Below are 18,784 nucleotides of genomic sequence, written 5' to 3'. Positions count from 1 at the left end.
TGGGATGTAGAATGGAATTTATGCAGCTTTTACGTCGCTGTTACTTTCTGACTGCCGATCACATTTTTTGAGGCACTAAAATGCCCGGACCTTACAAACACCCCCAAATGTCCCCTTTATGTGTCATGGAAATTTTGTATTGTTGGTTGAACTTTAAATGTTTCATATATGAGTGTTATTCATATGTCTCTCGTGTGGCTTAATTAAAGCTCTGAAGGCTGCAATTGGGCCATGCGCATGTACAATGTATGTATTACAGTACTCAGCTCAGTAATGGATGAGATGGCAGATCTGCGCTTATAGACCGGCGTGTATACCACCATTCGATGCGAATGCCGCCGGCGGTAGGCCGCGGGCCTGTATCCACATATCAGCAGCATAGTACCACATGGACTTCATAACGCAAGGCGCCAAGCAGTGTGAACTCCGCGTGTAGGCTTATGCATATCTTACAACCCATTACCGACCTGAAACTGTATCTGGATGGATGTGTTTTAATAAAGATCGTATCGGGCCCATCCAGATACAGACTGATGTTCCTAGGGGATGCTTGTACAGAGAATTTACATACCACTAGGAGCTAGGACAGGAAATATGCTCTCCATAGAGCTCATGGGGGGAGGGGAGGAAGTCTGCTGACCTCAGAGGGCTCATGGGGGAGGACCAGTGATAGATAATAGGAAAGGCTACGCTCCAATCGGAATGTACATCCTCTGTATAGGCACTCCCCATGCATTGTTCTGTGGGAGGGGATTGACCTTATTCATGTGGGGGGGGGGGGCGTGTGTCTGCTTGTAAATAAAAATCGGAGGCTGGGGTTAGACCCTGTCATGGAAATTTTGTATTGTTGGTCGAACTTTAAATGTGTCATATATTCGTGTTATTCATATGTCTCTCGTGTGGCTTAATTAAAGCTCTGAAGGCTGCAATTGGGCCATGCGCATGTACAATGTATGTATTACAGTACTCAGCTCAGTAATGGATGAGATGGCAGATCTGCGCTTATAGACCGGCGTGTATACCACCACGGCATTCGATGCGAATGCCGCTGGCAGTAGACCGCAGGCCTGTATCCACATATCAGCAGCATAGTACCACATGGACTCCGTGCCGCAAGGCGCCAAGCGGTACGAACTCCGCGTGTAGGCTTATGCATATCTTACAACCCATTACCAATCTGAACTGTATCTTGGATGGATGTGTTTTAATAAAGATCGTATCGGGCCCATCCAGGTACAGACTGATATTTCTAGGGAATGCTTGTACAGAGAATGAACATACTGCTAGGAGCTGGAACAAGAGATATGCTCTCCATAGAGGGCTCATGGGGGGAAAGGGGAGGAAGTCTGCTGACCTCAGAAGGCTCATGGGGGAGGACCAGTGACAGATAATAGGAAAGGCTATGCTCCAATCGGAATGTACATCCTGTGTATAGGCACTCCCCATTGCATTGTTCTGTGGGAGGGATTTGACCTTATTCATTTGGGGGGGCGTGTGTGTATTTGTAATAAAACCAAAGGGGAGAATGAAAACTTTCCTTATGTGAATTCCAACACTAGCCTTAGAGTGTCGTTTGATCATTCTAGGGTAACGGAGCTCCACCCCCCACATTTCAACAGAAGCTAACCCATTTGGATGGGCAGGAATCGTGTAGTTTAGCTGCAGTCATGGTAAGCGAGATTCGCACAGCTTTATGGGGGATTTCTGCGCATCCAACTGCGGGTACTCACGGTAAGGAGAAATTCGTTAAAGCGAATTTCCAAGACAGTTTGGCGAGCCTGGTGGATAATAAAGCGTATTCTGGGATAGCTAACCGAGCACGAGGGGGGAATGAGCCATCATGAACTAGCAAAAAGTATGCCGGCACATTTCAGGTCTCTCTGCCATTAAGAGGATCGCTTTTTGCGTGTTCGTGTGGCTGATTTCGCTCTCTGTTAGCTAACAAGAATTACCGCTTAGCAAGGACCTAGTTTTGTCCTAAAATCTTGATTTGTGGGTGAAAGACAAGGGTTTGTCTCTGCGGAGAGCAGCAGAGGGGTGGGTTTGGTTGGCTGGATTTGGTCAAGTTTAAAAATCTTCCAACCAAAAATTAAACGGGTATATGTTTTAGTGGGTAAAAGTTGTTGCATAGTGTTAGGTAAGTATTTGCGGGTTGTAGGTACTGTGGTGATTGCTTTACCCCCCTCCACGTGAGGTAATTATTACAGTGCTGAAAGGTTTAGGTTAATTGTTAACTGTTGTAAGATCTTTGTGTGTATGTAGTCTGTGCAATGTTTTGTGGTACTACTGCTCCCAGCAAGCATGCAGCAGGGGGTCCTTTCTGTTACATGTGCATGTTAGTGTGATATGTTGGTGTTTTATGTCTGTTCTGTGATTATACCAAATTGTGTTGTATGTGTACTGCATATTGTTGTGTAATTGTCCAGTGTATGTTCTGTCCAAAAGTCTGTTTTATGTATGAGGTTAGAGGCAATTTTGAGGCTAGTGTTCCCATGTGCTTCCCCTGTTGGTGGCCATTTTGTTGACTACCACATGTGCTTTACCTGTTGGTGGCCATTTTGTTGACTACCACATGTGCTTTACCTGTTGGTGGCCAATTTGTTGACTACCACATGTGTTCCCTGTTGGTGGCCATTTTGTTGACTACCACATGTGTTCCCTGTTGGTGGCCATTTTGTTGACTACCACATGTGCAGTAATCTCTATGCAATGTGCATGAAGTTTCCTATATGCATTTGACCCATTTTGTGTTTTAATCCAAATTTTTACAGTTTAAGTTGTTTGCTTTTAGCTTTAAATTTGCGTATTGCCAGCCAATTTAAAGTATGTTAAGCGAGTTTTTCCCTCACGTGTTCCACATTTAGTGAGCGCGGTGAAGTCTGGGTTTTTGCACATAGATTTCTTGTATACTGATTATGTTTTTCTTGTGTTTTTCTTGTTAAAAGTAGTTCCTTATTGTAAAGCAGGTTTGTTTTAAGCTGCTGCGTCACGTGTTTCGCGTCCAGCAGACTTTTTGTGTAAACGGTTTTAGGTGGTTGCAGTGAAGATTGCGTGTGTAGCGCAGATCGTTTAGCGGCGCTGATAGGATTGATTTTCGCATCAGCAACGGGTTATTCTTGGAGCAGTTTTTCGGTTTACCTCTGTGTAATTATTTTACTGCTAAATATCCCGTGTTTTTCATAAGGATCCACTTTGTCCTTTTTAACGGTTTTTCAGGTTGAAAAGGGGATTTTCTGTGTGTATTAGGAAAGATTTTTCTTTACACAAATTTCCTAAAGGTCAGTTAGCAGCTTTCCGGCCAACCAGTGACCCCTAAGTAACATCCAAGAACCCCTCTTTTTGTTTTGACTTGTGTTAGCTACTGTGTGCAGGGAGAGAAAAGCCACTTTCATCATTGTGCGGTGTGGCCTGCCAAACACAGTGGGTGATGAGAGCCACATAAATTGCGCTGTGCGAGTGGGCGGTCCAGGGAAGTGTAACGCTTAGCCTGGTTACCACAAACACTTTGGGTGGTCAGGATCACATAAATTGCGCTGTGGGAGTGGGAGGGGTACTCTCAGTCTGACCGCCACTTGATGCGCTTCGGGTGATCGATAAGTATCACATAAATTATGCTGTGCTGGGAAAGTGGTGGAATCAGGCCTCTCGGTAGGATCCCACCGAGTGCTCCAGGGGGTAAACAGGTACCCAGACGTGGGATATATACCAGTGACTAGTCACGATGGGCAGTAGTCAGTCCATGAAGAGAGAGGGGGAACCAGCCCTCTTCAGGGTAAGGACAGCTGCACAACTGATGAAGGTGAGTTTGGGGGGGAAGTCTACAGAACCCCTCAAAAGGTGGAATAAATGGTCGAAGGGTACCAGATGGGAAATTCCCCGGGAAGGTACATTTGACGCATGGAGGTGGGAAAAATTCATCTCTGAATTTGAACCACGGATGCAGGCGTCAGAACTAGAGATCGCACAGCTATGGCTTCACAGGTCAATCCGATTAGGGAAGCAGGGCATACATAAACTGGTGTCTGTCCGGAAGAACCAGGTGATGTATACCTGGCTTCCAGAGGGAATAAAACAGGAGGATCCAGTGTCAGAGGTGGAGGAAGCTCTTTCAGGGCTGACTCTACTAAGGCAGGCAGGATCAGGGTCTGCTGGGGTTCCCCAACAACCAACAGTGGCTGAGATAAGTATAACTGCACCTGTCTCTTCTGTTAGTGATGTCACTCTTGATGTACCTTCCGTGTCTTCTGTATCTATGCCTCAGCCTCTACCTCTACCTCTCCCCTCTCCCTGCTTCACCCCAGCTCCTTCTGTTTCCAACTATGAAGCCTTCTCAACAACCGATTTGCAGACTATCTGTGAATCAAGGGGAATAGACACCCGGTTAAGAAACAGGGCGGATTGTATCAAAGCGCTACGAACCACTGATCAGACCCCTGCCCCCCAGCTATACCCTGATCTGAGGGACCTCAAACCTGAAGGTGCAGTAAGCGAGGTGGTTAATCTAAGCCCACCAATGAAGCTGGGTCAGCAGTTGCACTCTTCCCGGACCGAGGCCTATCCAGTCAGGGTGCAGCAATTTGAAGGTCCTCCCAATGCACAGGGGGGGACGGACTTTAGGGGAACGGGTAGTTTGGCATGTCCCCTTCACCCCGGTAGAGATCCGCACTATTCTGGCTGAGCTCCCGGACTATTGAGTCAATCCGAGAGGATTTGCTCGAATGTTTGGACAAAACCAGTTCAGCTATGGTATGAGCGGGTCAGATTGTGCACAGATCCTGCGGGGGAAGGTGGGCATGGAAGTGGCCAGTACAGTGATTGCAGGGTGCTCTATAACCACTCATGAGGAGATGACTTCAGGGGGCAAAGAGTTCTGTGCACAGCTAAAGGCAAAGCTTCCAGAAATGTATGGTGCTACCTCTACTACGGACATGATGAAGCTCACCCAGGGTCCTAATGAGGAAAGCGCCTGCTTCTGGCGCCGTCTCAAGCAGACGGCACTGGATGCGGATCTGGAAGTTGGACCTGATGCTCCAACTGAAGGGGTAAAGGTGACCGCGACGCACATTCTGTTGCGGGCCAAATTTTTGGAAGGCATCGATACTAAAATTCGGGAAAGGCTAGTTCTGGCCCGACCCGAATATAATGAGATGTCTATCCCTGCTATCCTCTCCACTCTTGCAGCAATAGAGAGGGAAATGGATAGAAGAAAACAGGAGAAGGCCAAAGTTCTTATGTCCCAGACCCCACACAAAAAACCAAGGGATCTGGGTCACAGGAAGGATAGGCCCCCACCCAGGTGCTTCCAGTGCCACCAAACGGGGCACATGAGGAGGAGCTGTCCCCAATTACCTAAAGGTCGGTGGCAGTTCATTCCTGATGAGTCCTCCGCCCCTGTGACCACCATGGTAAGTAACTCCTATGAATTCTCATAGGAAGTTGGCAAATCGGTGTCGGCCCAGATCCATCTTTTTCTAGAGGAATTAAAACATCCCCTCCCTTGCCTCACCGACACCAGTGCAGCAAGAACGGTCTTGCGAAAACAGGACATCCAAGGCAAGGTACCCCTCTAAGGGGAAAGCCCTCCTAATCCCTATTAACCTCACTATCAAACGATGCACTATTCTTAACCCAGCTTCTCTTCTTCCTGTGTTGGAAGATGAGAAGGGGGGGACAGCAACGACAGTGCTGAATTTTGCAACCCGACTAACAATACTAACACCTCTTCTGCTAACATGAGTTCTTTGTCCACTACTAATCTCTCTTCCAAAGGACATGACTGCATTTCTCTGATGGAACTGGAGTCAGCGGCGATCAGCCCAGTGAAGGAAGCGCCACTACCGGAAGCGAAAAATCTTTTTGTCGATGGTTCCAGGTACTACACCCAAGACGGTAAGCCACACACTAGTTGTGGAAAAGGGCTCTTTGAATGCACATATGTCAGCTCAGGAAGCTGAGCTGTGGGCACTGGCCAGGGCATGTGAGTTGACGTGTGCCAACGCTAGTACCATGGTGAAGAAATACCTGTCTGAGGTTGTGTGCCGCTGGGGTCTACCTGAAGCCATTGAGTCCGATAGGGGGTCACACTTCACTGGACAGATCTTTGCAGAGGTATGTAAAGCCTTTCACATCAACCAATGGCTACACACCCCGTATCACCCCGAGAGTAGCGGTAAGGTTGAACGTCTCAACGGAATCCTTAAAAACAGGATCTCCAAAATCATGGCCGATACCAAAAAACCTTGACCTGAGTGTCTCCCCATTGCCCTCTATTCCATCCGGAATGCCCCTCGGCAACCACATGGGCTGTCACCCTACGATGTGTTGTTTGGGGGACCTCCAAAAACAGGGTTGTACTTTCCTCAACAGTTGTCATCTTTGCATTCACAGCTTACAGGTTATGTGCAATCTCTGCAACGGGAGCTGCAGAAGATACACCACCGGATTCGCAAATCGCTCCCCGATCCAAATGCAATAACAGGTGTTCTTTCTATTGAGCCAGGTGATTGGGTCGTACTAAAGAAACATCAAAGAACCGGACTCGAGCCACGGTTCACCGGACCATACCAAGTCCAGCTGATGACACCTACCTCACTCAAGCTCGAGGGACGAGACAACTGGGTGCACGCAAGCCACTGCAAGAAGCTTTTCAGCTACACCAGAGAATGAAGGGTGTAATTTTCCTTTTTCTTGTTGTTTGTATGTCTTACATGTGTGTGAACGGAGGAAAAGACGGCAGATACCCCAACCTTTTATTTAAAATGCATCTGCGTTTAGCCAGAACCGCCAACAAAACCAACTGTTGGGTATGCTCTAAGCCCCCACCCAGTCATCACATGTCCGCAATGGCCGCTGTTCATGCCCTATATGACATCCACGTTGGCATGAAAAAGCAAGGGACCCCTAGTCAGCCCCCACGTAGACATTTGTCGGTAGAACTCAATGACACATTTTTAGCAGGTAACATCAGTTTTAGCACCAATATTAGCTCTAGCTCCTGTAGGACCCTCACCAGTCCATTATGGGTAACTGGACAGCTAGGCAGCCCTCAGGTGTGCTTTAACATCAGCTTTGGCACAGGTAACAAGTTTGTTGGGACTACCACCTGCGAGGGAGGTATAACTGTCAATCTGACTAACCAGACTTCCTTTCTGAGTAACCACACTGACCGACCAGACCACGTGTGTTGGAAGGACGGATGTGATGTGCAGACTGAGGGAGCAATCCCCCAGTCTGTGCAACTGTTGTTCAGTGCCAGAGGCCGAATGAAGAACTCCTCCTGCTCTGCTCTGACAGGTCCATACTATTTTCTGTGTGGTTCGGCAGCCTATTTGTTCAGCAGAACATTTCTCCAGAACACGAAAGGTTTGTGTGCCCTCATAAAGCTAGTCCCAGCATCCTATGTAGTGATGGATCATGAAGAGTTGATGGTCCACAAGAAGGTAAGGATGGCAGGGAGAGTTCGCAGGGAGCTGTTCTCTGAGGGCAACCAAGCATGGGCTTGGTTCCCCTCATGGACAGGTTGGGGAATAGAACTTATGAAGCACCTTAACAATTTTTCTGTCATCGTGGATAGTATGTTTAATGAGACCGTAGAGGCTGTCAGAGAAATTGCCCAAGAACAACGGCAGATGGGAATTTTAGTGCTTCAGGAGAAGATGGCCCTTGATTACCTTTTAGCCGCCAAAGGGGGGTTCTGTGAGTTCATCGGAGAGGATTGTTGTACTTGGATAGAAGACACCGATGACAAGGTCCAGGCCCATATGGACAAAGTTAGTGAACTACAGGGAAAAGCTAGAGCTATATGCTGTGTGTCACAACGAATGTCGCATCGAATGCCGTGGTGGTATACACGCCGGTCTATAAGCGCAGATCTGCCATCTCATCCATTACCGAGCTGAGTACTGTAATACATACATTGTACATGCGCATGGCCCAATTGCAGCCTGCAGAGCTTTAATTAAGCCACACGAGAGACATATGAATAACACTCATATATGACACATTTAAAGTTCAACCTGTAAATACAAAATTTCCATGACACTGGCAATGACAAGCAGGCTGTGATAGTCTCTCCCCCTTCTGTGGGGTCTCTGGCAATAGCAGGCAGGCTATGATAGACTCTCCCCCTTCTGTGGGGTCTCTGGCAATGGCAGGCAGGCTATGATTGTCTCTCCCCCTTCTGTGGGGTCTCTGGCAATGTCAGGCAGTCTGTGATAGTCTATCCCTTTCTGTGGGGTCTCTGGGAATAGCAGGCAGTCTGTGATGGTCTCTCCCCCTTCTGTGTGTTCTCTGGCAGTGACAGGCAGTCTGTGATAGTCTCTCCCCTTCTGAGGGGTGTCTGGGAATGACAGGCAGGCTGTGATAGTCTCTCCCCCTTTTGTAGGGTCTCTGGCAATAGCAGGCAGGCTATGATTGTCTCTCCCCCTTTTGAGGGTCTCTGACAATGACAGACAGGCTGTGATAGTCTCTCCCCCTTCTGAGGGGTTTCTGCAATGACAGGAAGGCTGTGATGGTCTCTCCCCCTTCTGAGGGGTTTCTGGCAATGACAGGCAGGCTGTGATGGTCTCTCTTCCTTCTGTGGGGTCTCTGCCAATGACAGGCAGGCTGTGATAGTCTCTCCCCTTCTGTAGGGTCTCTGACAATGACAGGCAGGCTGTGATAGTCTCTCCCCCTTCTGAGGGGTTTCTGGCAATGACAGGCAGGCTGTGATAGTCTCTCCCCCTTCTGTAGGGTCTCTGGCAATGACAGGCAGGCTGTGATAGTCTCTCCCCCTTCTGAGGCATTTCTGGCAATAACAGGCAGGCTGTGATAGTCTATCCCCCTTCTGTGGGGTCTTTGGCAATGACAGGCAGGCTGTGATAGTCTCTCCCCTTCTGTGGGGTCTCCGGCAATAGCAGGCAGGCTGTGATGTCTCTCCCCCTTCTGTGGGGTCTCTGGCAATGACAGGCAGTCTGTGATAGTCTCTCCCCTTCTGAGGTGTCTCTGGCAATGACAGGCAGGCTGTGATAGTCTCTCCCTCTTCTCTAGGGTCTCTGACAATGACAGGCAGGCTGTGATAGTCTCTCCCCTTCTGTGGGGTCTCTGGCAATGGCAGGCAGGCTTTGATAGTCTCTCCCCCTTCTGAGGGGTTTCTGGCAATGACAGGCAGGCTGTGATAGTCTCTCCCTCTTCTCTAGGGTATCTGACAATGACAGGCAGGCTGTGATAGTCTCTCCCCTTCTGTGGGGTCTCTGGCAATGGCAGGCAGGCTTTGATAGTCTCTCCCCCTTCTGAGGGGTTTCTGGCAATGACAGGCAGGCTGTGATAGTCTCTCCCTCTTCTCTAGGGTATCTGACAATGACAGGCAGGCTGTGATAGTCTCTCCCCTTCTGTGGGGTCTCTGGCAATAGCAGGCAGGCTGTCTCTCCCCTCCTGTGGGGTCTCTGTGAGGCAGAGGGGTGGGCTGGCAGAGTCTAGTAACAAAGGTCCCTCCATAGCTGGGAATCCTTTGATGACTGCACAACGGAATGCGCCCGGCACCAGCCTCTTAAACTCGTGTGGGACGCTTCCCGGCCGCCTTGGCAACCGGGGCCGGTGCTGGCGTGCCTCATTGCCCGGCAATGAGGCATGCCCCCTGGGCAGGGGTTGTGCTCTCATGAGCGTGACCTTTGTTCCATGTCATCTGCGTGCGCGGGAAATTTGTGTGCCCGTGCTGCGGATGTCAGGGCTGAGATGGTGTCAGCTAGATGCTGGAGCCAGGGCCATCCCTGTGGGAGGTTCACACCTCTCCATGGAGAGGTGTGAATCTCGCCACCTCTCCACTGCCAGAGAGGAAGAGACAGGATGGGGTGGTGGAAGTCTCACCTCTCATCCCAGGGCTGCAGGATGAGAGGGGGAGGGGTGAACACTAGACCCCAGGGATGAATCAGGCTGGTAGCAGGGACATCCTGGGGGCAGGGATGATGTCTGCCTCGATGAAAGGCAATTTGGGAGGTGTGCGGCGAGTTGGCAGGGCAGCTGGCCGGGAGGGAGGGGGGCCCACAGTAATTGAGTTAGGCCATTTGGCTGAGTGACACAGAGGACAATTGGAACTATACAGAGCAGGATGCTGAGGTCATGTGATACAAGGCATTAATGGCATTAATAAGGGGATTAGTAATTGGCAGGCCCCTATACCACGACACACCGACTTATGTCTGATCTCACTAGTACTTTTCTTTTCTATCCGAGTTTTCACTTCAATACGAGAAATAATGTGAAATCTGAGAGCCATATGAAGACTTTGGGCCGTTCTATTGTCTGTTCATATGTCTGTGTCTACATCACACCGAAAAGAGGGACATTTACAGGACAAAGAGGGACAGAGAAATATGGTGTCACACAAGGGAGAGTGATGGGAGATATGATCAAATACAATCTCTTACCTCCTCAGCTCACACTTCCAGCAAAGTCTCCTCTATAATTCCTCCCACATGGAGCTTCCTGTCTGTGCCTGACCTCACTTCCTGTCTTTGCCCAACATCACTTCCTGTCTGTCCCCGACATCCCTTCCCGTCTGTGCCCGACCTCACTTGCCGTCTGTACATGACATCACTTCCTGCCTGTACTTAACATCACTTCCCGTCTGTCCCCGACATCACTTCCCGTCTGTGCCTGACATCACTTCCCGTCTGTGCCTGACATCACTTCCCATCTGTGCCTGACATCACTTTCCTTCTGTGCCTGACATCACTTCCTGTCTGTGCCTGACATCCCTTCCTGCCTGTGCCCGACCTCACTTCCTGCGTGTGCCCGACCTCACTTCCTGCGTGTGCCTGACATCATTTCCCGTCTGTGCCCGACATCACTTCCCGTCTGTGCCCAACATCACTTCCCGTCTTTGCCCGACATCACTTCCCGTCTGTGCCCGACATCACTTTCTGTCTGTGCCTGACATCACTTCCTATCTGTGCCTGACATCACTTCCCGTCTGTGCCTGACATCACTTCCCGTCTGTGCCTGACATCACTTCCCATCTGTGCCTGACATCACTTCCCGTCTGTGCCTGACATCCCTTCCTGTCTTTGCCTGACATCCCTTCCTGCCTGTGCCCAACCTCACTTCCTGCATGTGCCTGACCTCAATTCCTGTCTGTGCCCGACATCAAATCCCGTCTGTGCCTGACAACACTTCCCGTCTGTGCCCGACATCACTTTCCGTCTGTGCCCGACATCACTTTCCGTCTGTGCCCGACATCACTTCCCATCTTTGCCCGACATCACTTCCTGTCTGTGCCTGACATCCCCTCCTGTCTTCCATATAGACTTCCTGTCTCTGTATATGTGTGATCACCACCACCAGCCCAAGAAATGTCACAAGAAAATGAAACCAAACTGTATGATGACAGCAAGAGTTATTACCTACTTCAGCTCCGGAACGTTTTACTCCCTTTATGACCGAAGTATTTTTTGCCATTCAACACTGGCAATTGTGCGGTCATGCAACACTGCACACAAATTAAATTGATATCATTTTGCACACAAATAGAGCTTTCTTTGGTGGTATTTGATCAGCACTGGGATTTATTTTTTAATACAAATTATATTTTTGATGGAATCATTTTGCTTGGTTGACCTATATTAGTTTATAGGTCCATACTATGAGATGAGCGGCCATCCTTATCCATAGGTGGAGGTGCAGATTTCACGGGGGAGCACTGCAGTCTTTCTGGAGCACATTCTATATCAAACACCTTTATTCTAGCACAATATTTGATTGAACTGTTCCAATTATAAGGACTTTTATTGTATATTATATATGTACATGAATATGGCGTGTATGAGAGAGAGCAACACTGATTTTCAGATTGGATTAAATGATATCTTCTACTTTGTTATAAGACATGTCCCATAAAATCAGATTTCTTCATACATGTAGTACAACGTGTATTCTGCTCCGTGTCTTTGGTAGAAGCATAGCTGAATCCGTGGATATTGATTGGTCTATGTGAATTTATGGCGTCTACAAACTATAGGATATAGAATGGAATTTATGCAGCTTTTACGTCGCTGTTACTTTCTGACTGCCGATCACATTTCTTGAGGCAGTAAAATGCCCGGACCTTACAAACACCCCCAAATGTCCCCTTTATGGGAAGGATACATCCCAAGGTATGTGCTGAGAGGCATGTTGTGTCCATGGAACATTTACAGTGTTTGCCATAAGTTATTGGAAAATGAAAAACAAAATGTAATTTAATGAGCTATTTCTGGCACACGCCTTGGGAATATGTGGAATTACACCCCAAAACACATTCTGCTACTTCTCCCCAGTATGAGGACACCCCAAGTGAGCGACTTTCTGGCAGCCTTGCCACATGCAGCTCCCAAAATCTAATGACCACCATAAGGAGGCTTAGGCAACCATGTAGTGTAGACTTTGACAGGCTGCAGGCAGCGGGGCTGGACGCTGTACCTGTGCCTACCAGGTGTATTATAATGCCAGCATTGCACCCACAGGGGCCGGACCCCCCATGTACAAGGGGCCTAAGAGATACCATCAGCTTGTGTACCATTCCACCAGACTCCTAGAACTGGAAGAGGACATTTTTGGGGGGATCTGTTGTAGAAGAACCCAGACCACGGTATTGTGCTGTGAAAATATCACCCAACTTTATTCATCATATACATGTGACACTTTAACAACAGAAGGAAAGAGATAGATTGTTTACATTTCAAGGATCTATTTATACCATTTATATCATCTATGCTAAGAAACTGATTAACATATGACACACCCCTCATTAATACCAGCCCCTTCCACTTATGTAACCCTACAAGGTGAGGGGACCTGAAGGAGAACAAGACCATGACCACCAGGACCATCGCCTGACTGAAGCCATACTCACATTTCTTTCTAATGCTGCTTCTATGGTCTACTCAGATACAGATTTGGCAGATGTACATTCGTGTCTTCAAGGAGCTGATCAAACATGATCTGTGCTTGACCATCTTTTTTGGGGACCAGAGGTGACATTAGGAGTCTGATAGACCTCTTGTGTTTCTTTAAAGAGGACCTGTGACCAGCAATATGTTATCACATGCGAGGCTATTAACCCCCTATATGGCAATAATAAAGTTCAGAGAAAGAAAAGTGTAAAGTAACACGCTGTAAATGAAAAAACACACAAAACACATTTTAAAGCCCCCAGTTCCCGTATACATGAGCAATTGCAAGGGTTGGGTGCGGTTATGTAGGAAAACATCAATCACACTACACATTGTACATATCTCTGCACACACCAGAGGGAGAGGAATAACTCTAGGGCCATCATTCATGGTTCACTATATAAACTGATGACCTGTAAAGGCTTTTAAAGCGTCACCTATGGACAATTTCTGGTACTGAAGTTTGTCACCATTTCACAAGCACATGCCATTTTTAAAGTTTGACGTTTGGTATCTATATACTTGATGCCAACCTCATCTTACATATTTCATCAAATTGGGTCATATATTGTGTTTGTCTGCACTGGAATTATCGGTATTGAGGTTTTTTTACTGAAAATATGCATTTCATAGCCAGCTGTGCTAATATTGTGTGATAAAAACCACCACCATTTTATTCTCCAGGGTCTCTGCTTTCAGAAAATAAGAAAAAGTTTTTGGGGTTTTAAATAATCTTCTGTTCTAAAATGTGAATGTAATCATGTGCATAAACAAGCAAAATTAACTGGCAGCAAAACACACAACAGCAACAATGTATACAATTATCATCAAATCTATAGTAGCAACTAATGGCCTAAGAAGCAAAGCCACCATATTACTCAACCAAGTTCCAACTAAACCCATCCAAGAAAATGGATCCCACTTCCCCCCACCCAGGTGACTGTTGGAACTCCTTTACCTTGTGTAGATATCCCCTTCTGAGATCCTCATGATCTAATATAAATGTACAACACTCTCTGACACCAGTTTGTAGACTCCGCCTTGATCTTCTGAGAGATAGTCAGCCGCCATGTAGTTCTGTGACACCACATTAGGTGATGGAGCCACTTCTGCTGTCAGCTCTGCTATACCATCAATGGTGTCATTGGTTATCTGATCCATGACTCCAGTACACCGGTTCATCTTACTTATCTTAGATTACTTAGATTCCCCATCCCGTCTATGAAGGGCTCACTGCATAAAACATCTCCACTCCAGAGAAAATGTTTCTTCTCACTGGAAGGCCAGGGGAGTATTGGGAGAAATTAAGGCTTTCCCTTACAGATATGGGGGAGGGGCAACATGACCTAAAGTACAGCTATGGGTGGAATAGAAGGGAAGCCATTTTAGGGCGCTCCTTCCACACAAGAAGCAATGCATCTGGAAGGACTAGTAATGCATTGGACCAATGGGGATTAAACATTCTGCAATACATTGAGACAACATGAAATGTTACTGGCCTGTGATTGGCTCTCCTATTGTTAGTGAAGTGAGACTCCCCTTGTCGGTGTCATTAATGGAAAGAAACCATGTGAAATGTTTCCCCCCAAATCCAAAAAGGTGACCCTCTTGGGTAGGTAGCCATCCTACTATTCCTGATATGAGTTTGTAGTCCCTGCTACTACAGGAAACATGCGGGCGATCATTTACACCTTTTACAGCAGGACAGTAAATATCAGAACACAATTCAAACATCAGACCAACAGCAGGAAGTCTGCTAACTGAATGTGTAATGTAATCTGTCATTAGCATTCCCAGAGTTCCCTCTGCAACATAGTTGTATCAGCTGTTGGTCCTGTCTGTAGATCTGTTATTTTCCCACCTTCTGTAACAGGGTGACAACTCTGATCATTCTGCAGGAACATTACACAGCAGCGTTGTCACCCTGTACAGGGAAGTCTTAGATAGATTATAAGTAAGACACACAACAAGTAAAGCCCAACTTCAGCTAACGCTTCTACAGCAGTTACAGCAACAGGTTCTCTATAAGGTCCAACCCCCATATGAATGACAACTGACAGTTGTGAGCACCCCCAGCAGTGTTATAGGATTTGCCCCAACCTCTCCAACTGCCATTTTTCCCAAAAGACTTAGTCTTCTACAGGAAGTACAAAAAAAAAAACAATCTACTGCGAGGTACAATAAAAAAAAAAATACAATAGGAGAATCAGAAAAGCAAAACCTGCTCTGCTAATGACAGATTTCATTATTAATGTCATTAGTGATTTTGCCCATAGTTACACTTTGGTGCCAACGTTGTAATATTTCCAGGGAGAAGAAGTTTTCTTTACAAACTTTCCACCAAAAAGAGATGTGTGCACTCAGAGTGATTATTGTGAACCCCAATCAGAGGAATGTCAGTCCCCCGGAAGAAGTGGTAGGAATATGACCGCACACTCAGCACTTTGTAAGTTCAGATCTCTGGCAGTTGTATTGTGTGATTAGTCTATGGAGAGGAGTAATAGCTGGAAAGAGAAAACATGGAACAAGGATTTCTGATCTTCACCTGATGGAATCCCATTTGGCAGAACTACATGGAACACAAGTGGCCAGCTGGGCTTACGTTTTACTGCTGAATACATCCCCTAAATCAGCAGTAACTCAGTATTGGAAGGCCTGCATCAGCTTGGGATGTTGTTTTCTCACTGAACAGAGACTTCTTTCTAGCTGGTGTCACAGACACAGACCTGCCTGAAAGGTTGTCACCCATGAGAGGATATCCTACAACCTCACAAACACCCCCTTTCCTCTCTATGATCACAATCTCATCACCTTCAGTCTCCTCATCTTCAAACACTTATCCCTCCAATCAGCAATCACCTGCAGAAACCTTCACAACTTGAACCCTTCTCCCTTCCACTCTGCAACTGACCAACTCTATGACAGAATCTCTCCCCTGTCCTGCCCTGACCTGGCCACTGCTGTCTACAACAGTTCACTTTCATCCACATTAGACTCACTTGCTCCTCTAACATGAATCATCAGGCCCCGACCATTACAACCTTGGCAGACTGACAACACCAGAGATCTTAAACGACATAGTCGTGTGCTGGAGCAAATGTGGCATAAAACCAAATCTCACCAAGCATTCACCCGATATATATCTGCTTTCTTCACATACAATTCCTCCCTCCATGCTGCCAAACAAGCCTACTTTGTCACTCTCATCAATAGCTTGTCATCCAGTCCTCGTCATCTCTTCTCTACTTCTAACTCTCAGCTTTCTGCACCTCCACCCAGTACCTCACTCACTGCTCACGAGATTGCAAATCACTTCAAAAACAAGATTGATGCAATTCATAGGGACATCGCCACTGCACAGACATCCATCCCACTTAGCATACCTTATACTAAACCTCCCTCAACACTTTCCTCTTTTGACCTTGCTACCACTGAAGAGGTCATTAAGGTTTCTCAGAAGCCCGTCTCACTACCTGCCCCCTGGATCCTGTCCCCTCACAACTACTACGGTCATCCTCTTCTTCCATCCTATGCTCCCTCACTCACATCTTCAATCTTTCCTTCTCTACTGGTGCCTTCCCCTCCCCTCTAAAGCACGCGCACATCACACCCATACTTAACAAGCCCTCCCTGGACCCCACCAACCTGAACAACTTAAGACCCATCTCCCTGCTGCCATTTACCTCTAAACTCCTAGAACGCTTAGTCTACAATCGCCTGAGCTCCTACCTCACCGACAACAACCTTCTCGACCCTTTACAGTCTGGCTTTCGCTCACTACACTCCACTGACACTGCCCTACTAAAACTCACTAATGATCTACTAACTGCTAAAACCAATGGCCACTACTCCGTACTCATCCCAACCAATGGCCACTGCTCCGTACTCATCCCAACCAATGGTCACTGCTCCGTACTCATCCCAACCAATGGCCACTGCTCCGTACTCATCCCAACCAATGGCCACTGCTCCGCACTCATCCCAACCAATGGCCACTGCTCCGCACTCATCCCAACCAATGGCCACTACTCAGTACTCATCCCAACCAATGGCCACTACTCCGTACTCATCCCAACCAATGGCCACTACTCAGTACTCATCCCAACCAATGGCCACTACTCTGTACTCATCCCAACCAATGGCCACTACTCAGTACTCATCCCAACCAATGGCCACTACTCAGTACTCTTACTGCTTGACCTCTCTGCAGCTTTTGATACACTTGACTATCCCCTCCTCAAAAAAAAAAACAACTCTTTTTGCCTCCAAGACTCTGCTCTCTCCTGGTTCTCCTCCTACCTATCGCAGCGCTCCATCAGCATTACCTATAACTCTGCCTCCTCCTCTCTACTCCCTCTTTCTGTAGCGGGTCCCTCAAGGTTCCGTCCTTGGACCCCTACTCTTCTCCATCTACTCCTCCTCCCTTTGTCACTGAATAAACTCCCATGGCTTTAAGTACCACCTCTATGCTAATGACACACAAATCTATCTACCCCTCACCTCACCCCTTCAATCTCCTCCTCACCTCGCCCCTTCAGTCTTCTCTCGCTTTACTAACCTACTAAGCGACATATTGGCATGGATGTCACTCCACTTCCTCAAACTCAATCTTTCCAAAACTGAACTCTTAGTATTCCCTCCAGCCTGTGCCCCCTCCCCCGACTTCTCCATCAAGATCAATAACAAAATCATCAGTTCCTCCCCTCATGCCAGGGTACTTGGTGTAATTCTAGACTCCCATCTGTCTTTTCATTCCCAAATCCAATCACTGTCCAAATCTTGTAGACTTCTCCTCCACAACAGCTCCAAGATATGGCCGTTCTTAAGCTTGGAAACCACTAAGCAACTTATTCACTCCCTTGTTATATCTCTCCTCATTGGCCGACCACATTGCAGGCTATCCCCTCTTCAGTCTATCATGAATGCTTCTGCCAGACTCATCCACCTTACTAACCATTCTGTATCAGCCACCCCTCGCTGCCAATCCCTCCACTGGCCTCCATTCAGTGTCCTCCACCCCCCTCTGCCAATCCCTCCACTGGCTTCCCATTGCCCAACGGAGAAAATTCAAAACATTAACAATAACATATAAAGTAATTTATAACTCTGCCCCAAATTACATCACCAATGGAATCTTCTACTCTTCCAACCAGTCCATCCCCCAGTTACTACCTTCTGTACCACTAGCCCCTCCCTCCTAGACTGTAAGCTCCGAGGAGAAGGATCCTCCTATTCCGCTTGTATTTAACTGTATTGTTGCTGTATTGTCTCCCGTTATATTGTAAAGCGTTGAGCAAACTGTTGGCGCCATATAAATCCTGTATAATAATAATAATGAGAGGAGATGAAATGTGGAAAGAAGGCATTGATAATGGGAGAGGAGATGGAACATGTAATGGGAGGATTGGACAAGGTGGGCTTAGCTGGAGACCTCAAGCCTGGCTGATGATGTATCAATAGTCAGAAGAACCTGGAATGGACTCTCCCACTGAGGCTTCAGAGACTTGGTAAGATAATAGACCCCATCCTAGTCTCTGGTACTGAGGCAGTGTTGGTCATGTATTACCTCAGGATCCAGAAATGAAGAAAATGCTTGGAAACACAACTCAGTTGGTATATCATGAAAATGCGTTACATGTTCATTCAAAGCTCCATAAAAAAGATAAGGATGAGAATCATGAGGGAATCTGTTCAGTTATTGATGCTTATCTTAAAAAAGATTGTCAAAGATAAAATATTTAAATCCCTTCTAGTTGTGTATTGATGGACATAAGCACTAAACTCAGTTCATCCGATTACATTCCAGTTTGCTCAGATTTTAGTTTGTTTCTTTTAAGGTAACATTTTATCTTATCCCTTCTTCTCTAGCTTGTGGGATG

At 47.1% G+C, this 18,784-nt stretch overlaps 1 pseudogene; it reads right to left on the bottom strand.

Annotated features, from left to right (window-relative positions):
• Positions 1-18,784, bottom strand: part of LOC149436225 (uncharacterized) — a 95,750-nt pseudogene that overhangs the window by 54,680 nt on the left and 22,286 nt on the right.

Source organism: Staurois parvus, unplaced genomic scaffold (genome assembly GCF_062004578.1).
Source record: "Staurois parvus isolate SC_StPar_1 unplaced genomic scaffold, SC_StPar_1.0 ptg001396l, whole genome shotgun sequence".
Taxonomy (NCBI): domain Eukaryota; kingdom Metazoa; phylum Chordata; class Amphibia; order Anura; family Ranidae; genus Staurois; species Staurois parvus.
This window is presented reverse-complemented; position numbering and strand designations above follow the sequence as displayed.